This window comes from Manacus candei, unplaced genomic scaffold (genome assembly GCF_025592945.1).
Source record: "Manacus candei isolate 608988 ecotype Guabito, Panama unplaced genomic scaffold, ASM2559294v1 h1tg000150l, whole genome shotgun sequence".
Lineage (NCBI taxonomy): Eukaryota > Metazoa > Chordata > Aves > Passeriformes > Pipridae > Manacus > Manacus candei.
Genome location: NW_026138198.1, coordinates 2,219,089 through 2,232,030, shown reverse-complemented (window position 1 = coordinate 2,232,030; position 12,942 = coordinate 2,219,089). Strand labels below are relative to the sequence as shown.

The 12,942-nt window shown below is 50.6% G+C and overlaps 1 protein-coding gene across 1 annotated transcript in view; it reads left to right on the top strand.

Annotated features, from left to right (window-relative positions):
• The window catches only part of FANCM (FA complementation group M), a 137,364-nt gene extending 128,043 nt beyond the window's left edge, over positions 1-9,321 (top strand). The window contains exon 25 of the mRNA XM_051772074.1: positions 9,303-9,321. The gene's annotated coding sequence lies outside the window, so the exon portion shown is untranslated. The remainder of the gene's footprint in view (positions 1-9,302) is intronic.
• Positions 9,322-12,942: the final 3,621 nt, after the last annotated feature.

Genomic DNA, 12,942 nt, shown 5'->3' with positions numbered 1-12,942 from the left:
ACCCGGGCTGCAGCGTTTGACTCCTGCCCTGTGCTTCTTGTCAAGTTTGCAGGATTTTGCCAACAAATTAACGAGGGGAGAGTTCCAGGGAATGTTGATGAGCCACAGGGAATCTGCCATTTGGCTTCAAAGCCTTTGCAACGTGCTCTGGGAGGGGCTGGGGTGTGGAAGGATCCGGCTCAGCATTCCCGGTCTCTCCCTGGCACGGCCCTTCCCCGCTGCTGTGTCGGGAATGTGGGAATTGCTCTGGGCTGGGGGTTCTCTTCCAGAGCCAAAATCACACGGGATTTCTGAGGCCTGTCCAGAAATGCTGGATGGTTCCATGGGGTACCTGTTACATCTCGTGTGGGGTCACCAGAGCACCACATCACTTGTGTGGCACCAGAGCATCCATCTCCTCTGGAATCCCCATTCCCACCCTGGCTGGGAGGAGGAGAGGCACAAACTGAGAGGGATATTCCCCCCCCTCTGGCTCCCTGCCAAGCCCCTGCAGCAGAGCAGCTTCAGAGGCAAAAACTGGCTCCTGAATTTTTGAATACAGTGGCCCTTTTGAATATTTCCCAATACGCATTCCCAGGATGCTGGAAAGGGTATCACCAATTTTCCATAAAGATTTCCTTTGTTTTGTTGTTCTTTTACTTTCCCACCCCAGCTCTTGCTCAGAACCTGAAGGTTCCCATCCAAGCTTTGAGGTAGTTTGGTTTGAAATGGGAAATATCCGTGTCTGCTCCGATAAACCAGAGTGAATTCCTCATGGAGAGCCCGGGCTTGAAGAGGAACTTTCATCTCTCCTCCCTCTCCAGCTCTGGGTCTTTGCAGCTGGAGTTTTCATTTGAACTCCTGTTCCCTCCCAGCCATTTGGATCCTTTTTTTCCTCTGAGTGTGGCTGAAGTGACGGGGTTTAGTCAGGGAATGTTCAGCCACCTCTGTGGAGACCTGTGGAACAGCCAGGACTGTTGTGGGGAGCTCAGACCTTCCCTGGATCCCACCCTCTGGGACAGTTTTGGTCAGTGATATCAGAGCAAAATGAGGCTGTGGACTAAAATGGATGCTCATACTTTAGGTTAGATTCCCACTGCTAATTCCTTGATTTCATAGGAAAAGAGAATCATGGAACAAATTGGGTTGGAAGGGACCTCAAAGCCCATCCCATCCCACCCCCTGCCATGGGCAGGGACACCTTCCACCAGCCCAGGCTGCTCCAAGCCCCCTCCAACCCGGCCTTGGACACTTGCAGGGATCCAGGGGCAGCCACAGCTCCTCTGGGATATCCATTCCAGTCCCTCCCCACCCTCATGGGGAAGGTAAAGTCTGATCCCATCCCCTCTCAGAAGGGTCTGACCTGACACTGTTCTGGTCCTGGTGTCTCCATCCCTGCATCCCTGCTCTCCTGGTGCTCCTCTCCAGGACACTGCTCCTCTCTGCTATTTATTTTCCTTCTCCTTTCAAAGTGTGTCCTTTCTGCTCCCTCTTTTCTCATCTGGGCTGGATTAGAAATGCTCTGTTTGCTGCTCAATTAAAGTGCCCTCTCAGACACGGCAAAGTTCAAACAGTTTTAGCTTTTGCCTAAAATATATCTGTCTGGATTTAATGGGCTTTGCAGGCTCCACTTTCAAAGTGGTTATTAATGGGATTTGGACAAGGAACTCTTGCTTTGTGCTATTAAAATAATACAAGAAATCCTTCCATTGGCATTTAATGTCATCGACTCAGGCATGTCAAGGGTGGCACACAAAGGCTTGGCCTGTCTGTGCTGGGGCTGCAGCACAGCTGGGAGATTGCACCCAGCCTGACAAATAACTGAAATCAGTGGCTTTTCCTGCCTTTAATGCTGTTGCTGGTGTCATTGTTCCCTGGAGGATGTGTCTGTGGCAAAGCTCCACTGAGGTCTGAGAGAGGATAAACTTGGCAGCTGGGGCTGAGCCTGAAGCAGGACCAGGGAGGGAGGTGGGACAGACCCTCAGAGCACCTGCAGGGCAATTCCTGTGGCTTCACAGGACCTGGGCCACGGAAGAACATAGGGAATGGGGCAGGGATCCACGTCAGGATGTGATGGGAAACCTTAAGAAGCCTTTTCTAGATTCCCAACTTTGGAGTGCCCAGCCCTGGAGGTGTCCCAGGAAGGCCTGGCCGTGGCACTCAGTGCTCTGGGCTGGGGGACGAGGTGGGCATCGGGCACAGGGGGATCCATGGGCTGGGAGGGCTTTGCCAGCCTCAGGGATCCTGGGATTCTGTGCTGTGCTGGTGAAGAGCCCAGATCCAGGGGCTCCCTCCCAGGAGGGGATGACAGGCTGTGTGTCCCACTCACGGGTGTCCAGTGAGCCCAGTTCACCCAGACTCTACAAAGCAGGGGAGCAGTTACAGTGCAGAATTCCTTCTATTCATGAGAGAGCCCACTGCCGTGGTCCTGAGTGAGGGGCAGCAGTTGTGCTCTGCTCACCTGCATCTGCTCCATCCCTCCTGCCTCTCACAGCTCATTAAAACCTGGGGCCTCCACAAGACAGCAGCAGCAAATTTAGGAACTGCACATTGTTCCGAGCCCAGCCCTAAGAGCACCTTCCTGAGAAATGACAGGCAGGAATAAATGTCCCTCGGGATGATTTATCCCCCAGATTAGGCTCAGCTTGTGAAAATACACCGAGTTTAAATCACTGTCAACCTTGAAACAACAGCAGAGGAGGTGCTGACCCGGGGAAGCAGCAAACAAACAACTGTGTTCCCAGTAGATTGAACTGCAAGCTGACTTCAGAAATGAAATCTGGGGCTTTAATGCTGTCTGCCTGAAAATCAAATGGGAAAAGGGAGTGGTGGTGGCATCTCCCAGTTACAAGTCAAACCAGGGGGATAAGAAACCATAAACTGCCCAAAGACTTGAAGGGGAGTTGCACCAGGAACTGGTGATGAACTGCTCCTCCCTGGGAAGTGCAGGGAGCTGGGAGCTGAAGCAGTGCTGGGCTGGGCAGTGCCAGTTGGCAGCTGCACTCTGGGATCTCAGAGCTCTTTTCCAGCCTGAATGACTGTGATCCTGCTTCCCAGGGCTGCTCCAGGCAGAGTGTGGACTCTGGTTGCCATGGCAATGCCCTGACCCTCTCTCCCCAGGGCAGTGCCTAATTAGGGCAGTCCTGCTTTGGGTGCCCGGGTCATGCCCCATGTCCCTTCAGGGGTGCTGGGTCATCCCTGCAGTTCATTATCAGCATTTTTCAACTGTCCCTGATTTGTGGCCAGCTGTGGCCTGGACACGCAGCTCCCTGGCCTGAAGTTTTCTGGGTGTTTTGCCTTCTGTGGAAAAAAATGAATCAACCCCCCAGCTCTCAACCTTCCTGCACTAATTCCCGTGTGCAGACTGTGGCAGTGCTGGGGGACCCTGGCATTTGAGGGGGATGTGGCTCTAGGGGTGGGAAAGGGTCCGAGCTCCCCACAGGGATTTGGGTGGTGGCATTTTGGCAGGGGGTTGGAACTAGGTGGTTTTTAAGGTGCCTTCCAACCCCAATCCTTCCATGTTATGATAGGAATCAATACTCATCCTGTTCCCCCCTCTGCCATGGGCAGGGACACCTTCCACTAGACCAAGGCTGCTCACAGTAACCTCATTTTTTCCCCCTCCCAAGCAATAAAAGCAGGAATGAGACATCCAGGAGGAGCTGAGGACGTGGAAGGGGTGGTGTAAATTCATGGCACGTTTTTCTGGGGGCCAGGATTTATTTCTGATCAGCTTATCCTTCTTTTGTTTTCCTCCAGCTGCTCCAGGAGGACAATCCAGTTCCACCAGGAACACTGAGGGACACGGGATGTCACAGCAGCAGCAGCAGGACCCACTCCAGCCCCACTGGATTTTGGCTTCCTGGTTGTCCTGGCTCTTGGAAAACCTTTCAGTCACCCCATGGCACACCTGGCTCCTGGGAAATGCTCTGGATGGATGGATGCACTGCTGCAGTGGGGGGGGAATCACAGGCAGGAATAAAGGCAAAAGAAGGGAAGTCTTTCTCTGGGAATCCCCATCCCTGGAAGTGTCCAAGGCCAGGCTGGAAGGGGCCTGGAGCAGCCTGGGCTAGTGGAAGGTGTCCCTGCCCATGGCAGGGGGGGGGATGAGATGATCTTTAAGGTCTCTTCCAACCCAAAGCAGTCTCTGATCCTTCAGGGAAAGGCTGGGAAAACAATCCATGATTGTATTTCCCCTCCCATTCCAGCTGCTGTCCCACCTCACCCCAGGCCTCGTGTTCTTATTTTAAAGAATTAAAGCCCCACTGATCTGAACAAGGTCAAGTGTTCCTTTGCCATCTCCCAAGCCACAGTCCCACCTCTACTCCTGAAACGGCCCCATTTGCATAAATTCGCCTGCAAACAATTAAAGTTAATTAAGATAATTTATCACTTGAAAGTAAAGCGTTTTATCAGCAGGTATCAGCCTGTAAAGCAAACAAAGAACCAGTTGTAGGGGAATAGCTGGGGCCTTATTACCCTGTTAGACACGAAGTGACAAAACCCGGCTCGTTATGACGCTTTGTCGGGTCCGGGTGCTTTGTTTGCAAAGTAATTAACTGCAATTAGCTAATCATCCTCTGTAGGAGCTGCAGGTGTGACTCTGCACTAGCATGGACTCATTTACACCTTGGCTGCCTTCCCACACACAAACTGGGAGACACGAGTTTTGGGAGCAGCCCGAAGTTTTTGTCTGTGGGCACAAATGGGACATTGGGAAGAGCTTTGAGGGACAGAATGGATCTGGTGGGTGTTCCTTGGGAAGCTCCTCTCCACTGCTTCCAGCGGGGTTTATTGCATCCTGATATCCAGTGTCTGCAGGGACTGTAAAAATAGTGCACTTTGGGGAAAAAATACCCGTTAGCATTGCTCAAAGCCCATCCAACCTGGCCTTGAGCAATTCCAGGGATGGGGCATCTCCCAGTTCCACTGGGATCAACTCCCCTCATCAGCAAACACAAAACTTGTTTCATCAAATTCTGACCCCAGCAATAACAGAGACCACATTTAACTTGGAATTTGTGGGATGAGTTAATCTGAGCACTCCCAGAGGCATTGACCCCTCAGGGTAAAAAACCAACTTCACGTGCCCCAAAACCACTCCCAGGCAACCAGGAATGGTCATTTTTTAAAAAATTCATTTAAAAAATTCCTGGCAGAGCCATAGGCTCTCCTGGCACGGGAGATCAGTGGCTTCTCAATAGGGCACTCTGGAATTCCAGCCCCTCCCGAACCACAGGAGGCCCCTGAGTGTGGATTATTGTCCTTGTACCTTTGTTTCCCCACCTGCTGAATTGGGATGGCCCCTTTTTACTGGTGATTTTCCCTTTGTTTTCCTTTCCCCAGGCCCTCCCTCTTGCTGGGAATTCTGAGCACTGACAAGGATTTTCACCCTGAAAAGGGAAGTGTGTTCCAAGAGTCCCCACAGAACACACCCACCCTTTATCTGTCGGACACCAGGAAAATATTTGGAGCTCTGTGAGCAACCTGGACGTGCTGAACATCCCAGGGGGTCCTGAGTGTCAGGGGGTGCTCAGCACCCCCTGGGTGTCCTGCTGGGTGTCTCTGGGTGCTCAGCTGCAGCAGGGGCTCCATAACTGAGCTCTGCCTGGTAATTAAACCCAGGTGTTTGCAGTTGTAATTAAGGAGCCCATATAAGGAGGGTGGGGCCGGGCTGGTGCTGTGCCCCGGAGGAGTGGGAGAGCTGCCGTGGTAGGGGTTTGGTCCTCTCTGCTGGCCCTGGTGAGTGCTCTGTGCTTTTTGTGCCTTTATTTGTTGGTTTATTTACCGTTTGTGACCGAGTTTTCTCCTGCTGCTTCCCTGGCACTTCAGCTTTCCTCGTTATGTGCCAGGGAAAAAGGAATGCTTGGATTTACTGAGGGGGGAGGCTGAGCTGCCCCAGCACTCATCTCTTGCTGTTGTGGGTGTTGTGTTGGTGTTTTCAGTGGCAGGTTCAGGTGCAATTTGGGTATTACAGCTCTTCTTCCCTGGAATTAAGGCAGGCACCTTGGAATGTTATCCTTGGTGCTTTCTTTGTTCCTGGAGGATCTCAAAGCGCTGCTGAGCCTGTGGCTCACCCAGCCTGGGACTGTGCTGGGTCCTCGGGATGAGTCCCCCTCCAGCAATGACTTCAGTGCGGTGAAAATGGGTTTGCTTTTCATAATTCAGGAGGCAAATGCAGTGCTGGGGAGGGCTGGGGGGAAGGTGCCTCTCCCCAGGATGCCAGAAGTGATGCTGAGTGTTCCTCAGGAATTCCCTGCTGGGGTGGATGGCTGGAGCTGGGTGTGCTCTCATGGGTCTGTGCTGAGGAGCACGTGCTGACCCAGTGCTTGGGCTCTGGAGTTTGGACTGAGTGGGAATTCTGGTTCCTGTGTTTCCAATTCCAGGGAGTCTGTGTTTGCTGCAAACAAAGCTGCAGGGGTGAGAGGTGTTTTGGGGTGTGTTCTGACTGGAAGAAGGCAGCAGTTGTTTGGTTTATCTTGTTGGGAGCAGTTTGCTGCAGCACATCCCCAGCCCCTCTCCGTGGTGGCAGCAGCACAAAGGAGCTTCCCTTCTCCAGAGGGAAGGACTGGGATGTAAAATCCTGCTCTTGCAGGTCTGGGTTTGGTGCTGGATTTTTGGGAGCCTTGCAGGGGCTGTGGGAGGGCTGAAAGCACCACACCCCAATTAGAGCTAAGGAGCCCCAGCTGGGCTGGGTGGGGTGACCTGGTGTTATCCAGAGCAGAAACACCTGGGGCTGCAGCTGTCATGGATTCATGGAATGGTTTGGGATGGAAGGGGCCTCAAAGCCCAGCCAGTCCCACCCCCTGCCATGGGCAGGGATACCTTCCACTAGCCCAGGTTGCTCCAACCTGGCCTTGGACACTTCCAGGGATCCAGGGGCAGCCACAGTTTCTCTGGGAATTCTATTCCAGGGCCTCCCCACCCTCCCAGCCACGAATTCCTTCCCATTATCCCACCTACCCCTGCCCTCTGGCAGTGGGAAGCCATTCCCTGTGTCCTGTCCCTCCATCCCTTGTCCCCAGTCCCTCTCCAGCTCTCTTGGAACCCCTGCAAGGGGCTCTCAGCATTCCCTGGATCCTTCTCTTCTCCAGGTGAACCCCCCAGCTCTCCCAGCCTGGCTTTTCCTTACGTGGGGACTGCCCATCCCTCTGCCCTGATCCCATCCCCAGGAATGGGAGTGAGGAGGGAACATCACCTGGGGATCTGAGCTGGGTTCTCAGTGGCCACTTGTGTTCCAGGGAAGGAAGGAAATCCAGCACAGCCAGGTCCCTGCAGGGTCAGGAGAGCGGGGAATGGTTGTCTCAAAAAACCCCCCCAGAGGGAGCCTGGACAACTGAGGTGCCAAACTCTGTGTGACTGTGCCTGGATCTGACCTCAGGGGGGTTAATTCTTGCTTGAGTCACGTTTAGCCTGACTTCTGGTTTAATAACATCAGACACTTCTAACTTCTTTTATTCTCTAGCTTTGCTGGGGACAATAATTGGTTGTCATGAAACCAAATTACAGCTCATGAAAAGTAAAGGTGAAAATGAAAACTGATGATATTAAAACCAATCTCTTATTTCAGGCAGCCCCTGGAACCCGAGCAAGTGTTTTTCTCACAAGTTTTCATTTGTTGTTGCCTTTGGCTCAGGCTTGTTGGTGTATCCAAGGATCCCTTAAATAATTCCTGTGTAGGATCACAGGACAGTTTGGTTTGGAAGGGACCTTAAGGATCATCTCATTCCAGCCCAGTTTAGTCCAAAGCTGCTCAACAAATGAGCTTCTCTGACAACATGAGGTGTTTTAAAGTTTGGAATCCTCCCTCTGCACTCATGTTTTCTGTCCCTGGGTATTGGCTGTACCCTGTGTCTGTGGCTGTCACCAGTTCTGTACTAGAGCATCTTAAAATCCCGAAGAAAATGGGACTAAGGAGTGCCTGGACACCTCTGACAACATTGGTTGTCCCAGCACAGGACACCTTGCTCCCCCCCAAAGCACCATCTGCTCCCCCCTGATTGAATGAGACCCACAAGGGTCGATTTTCACAACTGGAATTTCCATCTATGCAATATTTGGTGGGAATTGGAGATGGGATTAAATACACTCTTTAATTCATCACAGTGCAAGCTCTTTTTCCTCATCATTTCAAGCTAAAAAAAAGAAAAAAAAAACATTTCTCCTGACCTGTGATCTTTTCTTGCAGCAATTACCTCAGTGACCTTTTCCTGGGGTTTAAAGATTGAAAACAATAAGGGTTTCTCAGTCTTTGCAGCTTGTAATTTCTATTTGGGATTCAGAGAGCGCCAGTAATGAACTATGATTTATTTGCTGAGCAGTTACAGTGAGCCAGTGGTGTCTAAGAGTGATTTTCTTGACCCACAGTCAGCCTCCTGCTTCTCTAAACGAGCTCATTGGGATGTTGTGCAGCTCCCCTGACAGGGAGGAGGCATTTCCAGACCCAATTCCAGTCAAATGGGATATGTTTTAAAAAAAAATTCAATATATGAGTCAAGACTGAAATTGAGGGAACCTAATTCTTGTCAAGTTCTGTTTGGGTAGAATCAAAAGCATTAATTGCAGAGGGAAATGTCCAGTTGGGAGTGGAGTTTGTGGTCCAGGTCTTCGTATATCACTGGTGCTTTGTGGTGCAAATAATAAGAATTATTTGCAGGAAATTAAGGAGCATCTTCTGGTCTGTGGAGGAAGCTGCCAAAATAAAGTTCTCTTCTTTTTCTCAGTCATATTTGTCACAAAAAAATACCCTTGGGAACTTGTTGTGTTCACTTCTGGGTTTTTTCCTCACTCTAAATCCTTGCACTGTCCAGGGCTTTTGTCTTGTGCTTTTGGATGGGATTCAACTTCAGTGACAAAAGTGAGAGGAAAGGGCGTTGAGAGGGGAAAAGCAAGAGGGTGGTTGTGTGTTGGTCAGAGGGGTTTGGTGCCACAGACACTGTGGGTCTGTGGGGATGATCAGAGCATGGAGCAGCTCTGCTGGGAGGAAAGGCTGGGAAATGGGAATGTTCAGCCTGGAGAGGAGAAGCCTCAGAGTGACCTGACTGTGACCTGGAGGGGGCTACAAGAAACATGGAGAGGGACTGGGGACAAGGCATGGAGGGACAGGACACAGGGAATGGCTTCCCACTGCCAGAGGGCAGGGAGAGATGGGAGATTAGGAAGGAATTCCTGGCTGGGAGGGTGGGGAGGGACTGGAATGGATATCCCAGAGAAGCTGTGGCTGCCCCTGGATCCCTGGAAGTGTCCAAGGCCAGGTTGGAGCAACCTGGGCTGGTGGAAGGTGTCCCTGTCCATGGCAGGGGTGGCACTGAGTGGGCTTTGAGGTCCCTTCCATCCCAAACCAGTTTGATTCCAGGATAACCAGCCCTCCCTCCCTGCTCTCTGTGTCTCCATGGCCTGGGCAGCCTGGGATTTGTTGGCAGTTCCCGAGGGGCTGCTGGAGCCTCTGGAAGCAGGGAGGGAACAGGGAAGGAGAGGCTGGAACTGCCCTGCTCAGAGAGCTGGGATTCCAGTCAGCCAGAACAGCTCGGGGAAATCCAGGGAGCTGGACAGGGATGGGCAGGGGCAGAGGGAGCTCTGGGTATGCCTGGTCCTGCTGGGAATGGCAGGGATGGCTCTGTGGGATCTGGAGGGGCTGGTGGTCACATATTCCCAGTTAATTCCCCAGAACAGCCTGGAATCCCATTTTCTGTGCTGTCAACATGTACCTGTTGCCTTCAGCTCCCCTGGGGATTCTCTTATCTCAATTATCCTCCAAGGATCACAGAATTGTGGCTTTTGTATTATATTATTTATTATTGTATTATCTTTACTATATATTGTATTATATTATTTATAAATATGATTTATGCTGGTTAAAAGCAGCACCCTCAGCACAAGTGTCCTCCAAGGCACTGGAGTCCTGTCCCCTGCTCCTATTTCAGCCAGGTGGATGTTTTCCAGAGCCTTCAAAGAAGGGGGAAACATCTTCATTGGAACCCTGGGCAGGGATTTATTTTTTTTATGAGTTACTCTCCTAAATTCTGTGCCAGGGGTGTGCTCTGTTCTGCACGTACAGAGAGCTTGGATCTAAACAAACCCTTCTGGAACAATTTCCATCCATGCCAGGATGTTTTTGGTACTAATTTGGAATCAAAGGAACTTCACATAATTGCTTATTCAAATAAGAACCCAGTTGCATACAAAATATTATTATTAATTGGGGAGTTAATTGCTTATCTAGCAAAGCTCCAGTAACCATTTCACGAGCGTTGGAGATGAGAACAACCCCTCTGAGGGCTCCTACCGTGCAGGGACCGTGTTTTCTTTGAGATCTCCTTAAGTTTAAAGTCTCTCTTTAAGAACTACTTAAGGAAAAATAAACTATTGTAACACAAAAAGCCTTTTATGGGGGAAAAAGGGGTGTTTGAGGAGTTCTGCTGCTGTGCAAACCTCCTGGAACTGGAGGAGACTTGAGGAGGATTGATGTGCTGGGGCTGAATTTGGATAAATGGAGGGGATTGCTCTGGGTTTCAGAGCCCTGGTGTATTGACTTATTTTTTCCCCCCCTTCCAGACCATTCCACACAATGAGGTGCTTTGTTTTATTTAAGGTGTTGCTGGGCATTGTCGACCTTGTAAATGGCTTTTTAAGAGCAATATTTACCTGAGGTACTTGGGCTTTATTGCCTGAGATCACTTTTAGCCTCCCCATCTGGATGCTCGAGGTAAACCAGGCAGGATTAATCCCACAAAACCCTTGGCAGGTTTATAAGTCAGGGATAAACTGAGAGAGGGACTGGTGGGTTTGTTGGGATATGGGGTGAGAATAAATATCCAGGAACTTTTAATGTGTTCTTGGAGAGTCTGGTCATCTCCCCTCCTGATTTCTGGAGTGACTTGGACAGCAATAATCAGCTCAATAGACTGTTTTTTGGGTATTTTCACAGGGATGGGGCTGTGAGTGTGACTGGTTAAAGGAAGGTAAATTTAGGTGGGATATTGGGAAGGAATTCGTGGCTGGGAGGGTGGGGAGGCCCTGGCCCAGGTTGCCCAGAGAAGCTGTGGCTGCCCCTGGATCCCTGGAAGTGTCCAAGGCCAGGTTGGAGCAGCCTGGGCTGGTGGAAGGTGTCCCTGCCCATGGCAGGGGTGGCACTGGATGGGCTTTGAGGTCCCTTCCCACCCAAACCACTCTGGGAATTAAGGGCTGAGAAAAGGCATCATTCCAACTCCAGGCTTGTTATTCCCAAGCAAGTCTTACCCTGGTCTCTTAGGAAAGTGTCATCAGAGATGGAAAAGGGTTTTCCCTGGATGGCTCCAAGCTCAGGTTTCCACCCCAGACTCCCTGATGTCTCTGCTGGGACTTGGGATCACTGGAGCAGCTCCTGTTTGCTGGAATTAGAGGTGCTCCCACCCCAGCAAACCATGAAATCCAGGATCTTCCTGTTCCCTCCTGTCCCAGGGAAGGAAACTCTCCCTGCAGAGCCTGGGCTGGCTCAGAGGCTTTTCTGCCTTTTCCAGCAGCTCTGGGTCTCTCTCCCAGAGCTCTGCCAGCTGATATAACTCAGGAATTCATCAGTCACCCCTGGATCACCACTTCTATTCCTGTTTGCTGGCAAAAAAAAACCTGCTGCAAGGTGAGAACTGTGAATATTGTCATCTTCCCTCACAGGGAATGCTTTGCTCAGGGATTTAAGCAAAAATAAGAGTAAGATAATATGGAAACTGGGATGAGGTTTAAAAGGAAGAATAAAGGGAAATGTAGCTGTTGTGAAAGTCTGTCATATTATGACAAAATATACCTTTGGACTAAAGGTACTATTTGCATGTAATAAAGCCATTTTTCTTTCCTTATTTTCCCCCTTTTGCATTGGGAAGGCAGAGGAGAGGAGAGGCAATTGCAAACAAGGCTTTGCCTCCTTCTTTTTGCATTATTATCATTGTGCTTTTGTTTGTCTGAGCCTGGGAAAGGCCCCTTTGCTGGAGCTGCTGTTGTGGGAACTCAGGGATGGGATGGAGGTGTTTGCTTGACACTTGACTGGGGAACACTTTAAAACTTCATACAGGGGCATTATCCACTTGGAAATGTTCCTCTGAGAACATTCCTTGTGCTGCTTCCAGAGGCTGGAGTGAGAGGAGTTTTAGTGAGGAAATCCTGGAGTGGGTTGGGTGGGAAGGGACCTCAAAGCCCATCCAGTGCCACCCCTGCCATGGGCAGGGACACCTTCCACCAGCCCAGGTTGCTCCAGCCTGGCCTTGGACACTCCCAGGGATCCAGGGGCAGCCACAGCTTCTCTGGGAATTCCATTCCAGTCCCTCCCCACCCTCCCAGCCAGCAATTCCTTCCCAGTATCCCACCTAACCCTGCCCTCTGGCAGTGGGAAGCCATTCCCTGTGTCCTGTCCCTCCATCCCTTGTCCCCAGTCCCTCTCCAGCTCTCCTGGAGCCCCTTCAGGTCCTGGAAGGTCACAATCAGGTCACTCCAAAGCTTCTCCTCTCCAGGCTGAACATTCCCACTATTCCCAGCCTTTCCTCCCAGCAGAGCTGTTCCATCCCTCTGACAATCCTTGACCAGCTGATCCAAGGTTGTTATCAGGCAAAGAGAGATCCCTTTGGTTTCGCATGGAAGCCTCTGGAATTCTGAGAGGTGGGAAAAAAACTTTTTGTAAACAAGCAGGAAACCAAAGTCAAAATTAATTCCAAACAAGAGCTGCCTTCAAAAGGAATAGTGAGGAAAGCACTGGTGCATTTTAATAACTGCTAAAAGGAAGGGCATAAATACAATATTAATTTCATGACTTATTTTTTCACGCTCCAGCGAACGTAAATTTTTTGTAATTGTGTTTACTGGGCTTGGCTGTCTGGGAAGATAAGGAATAATTACACCCCTGCCTGGTGGGAAGGAGCCTCCAGAATGATCCTGTTTTAATGTTAACAATCCTGTAATATTAGGGAGCTCAATGTGCTATTAATTAGTGACAAGAGA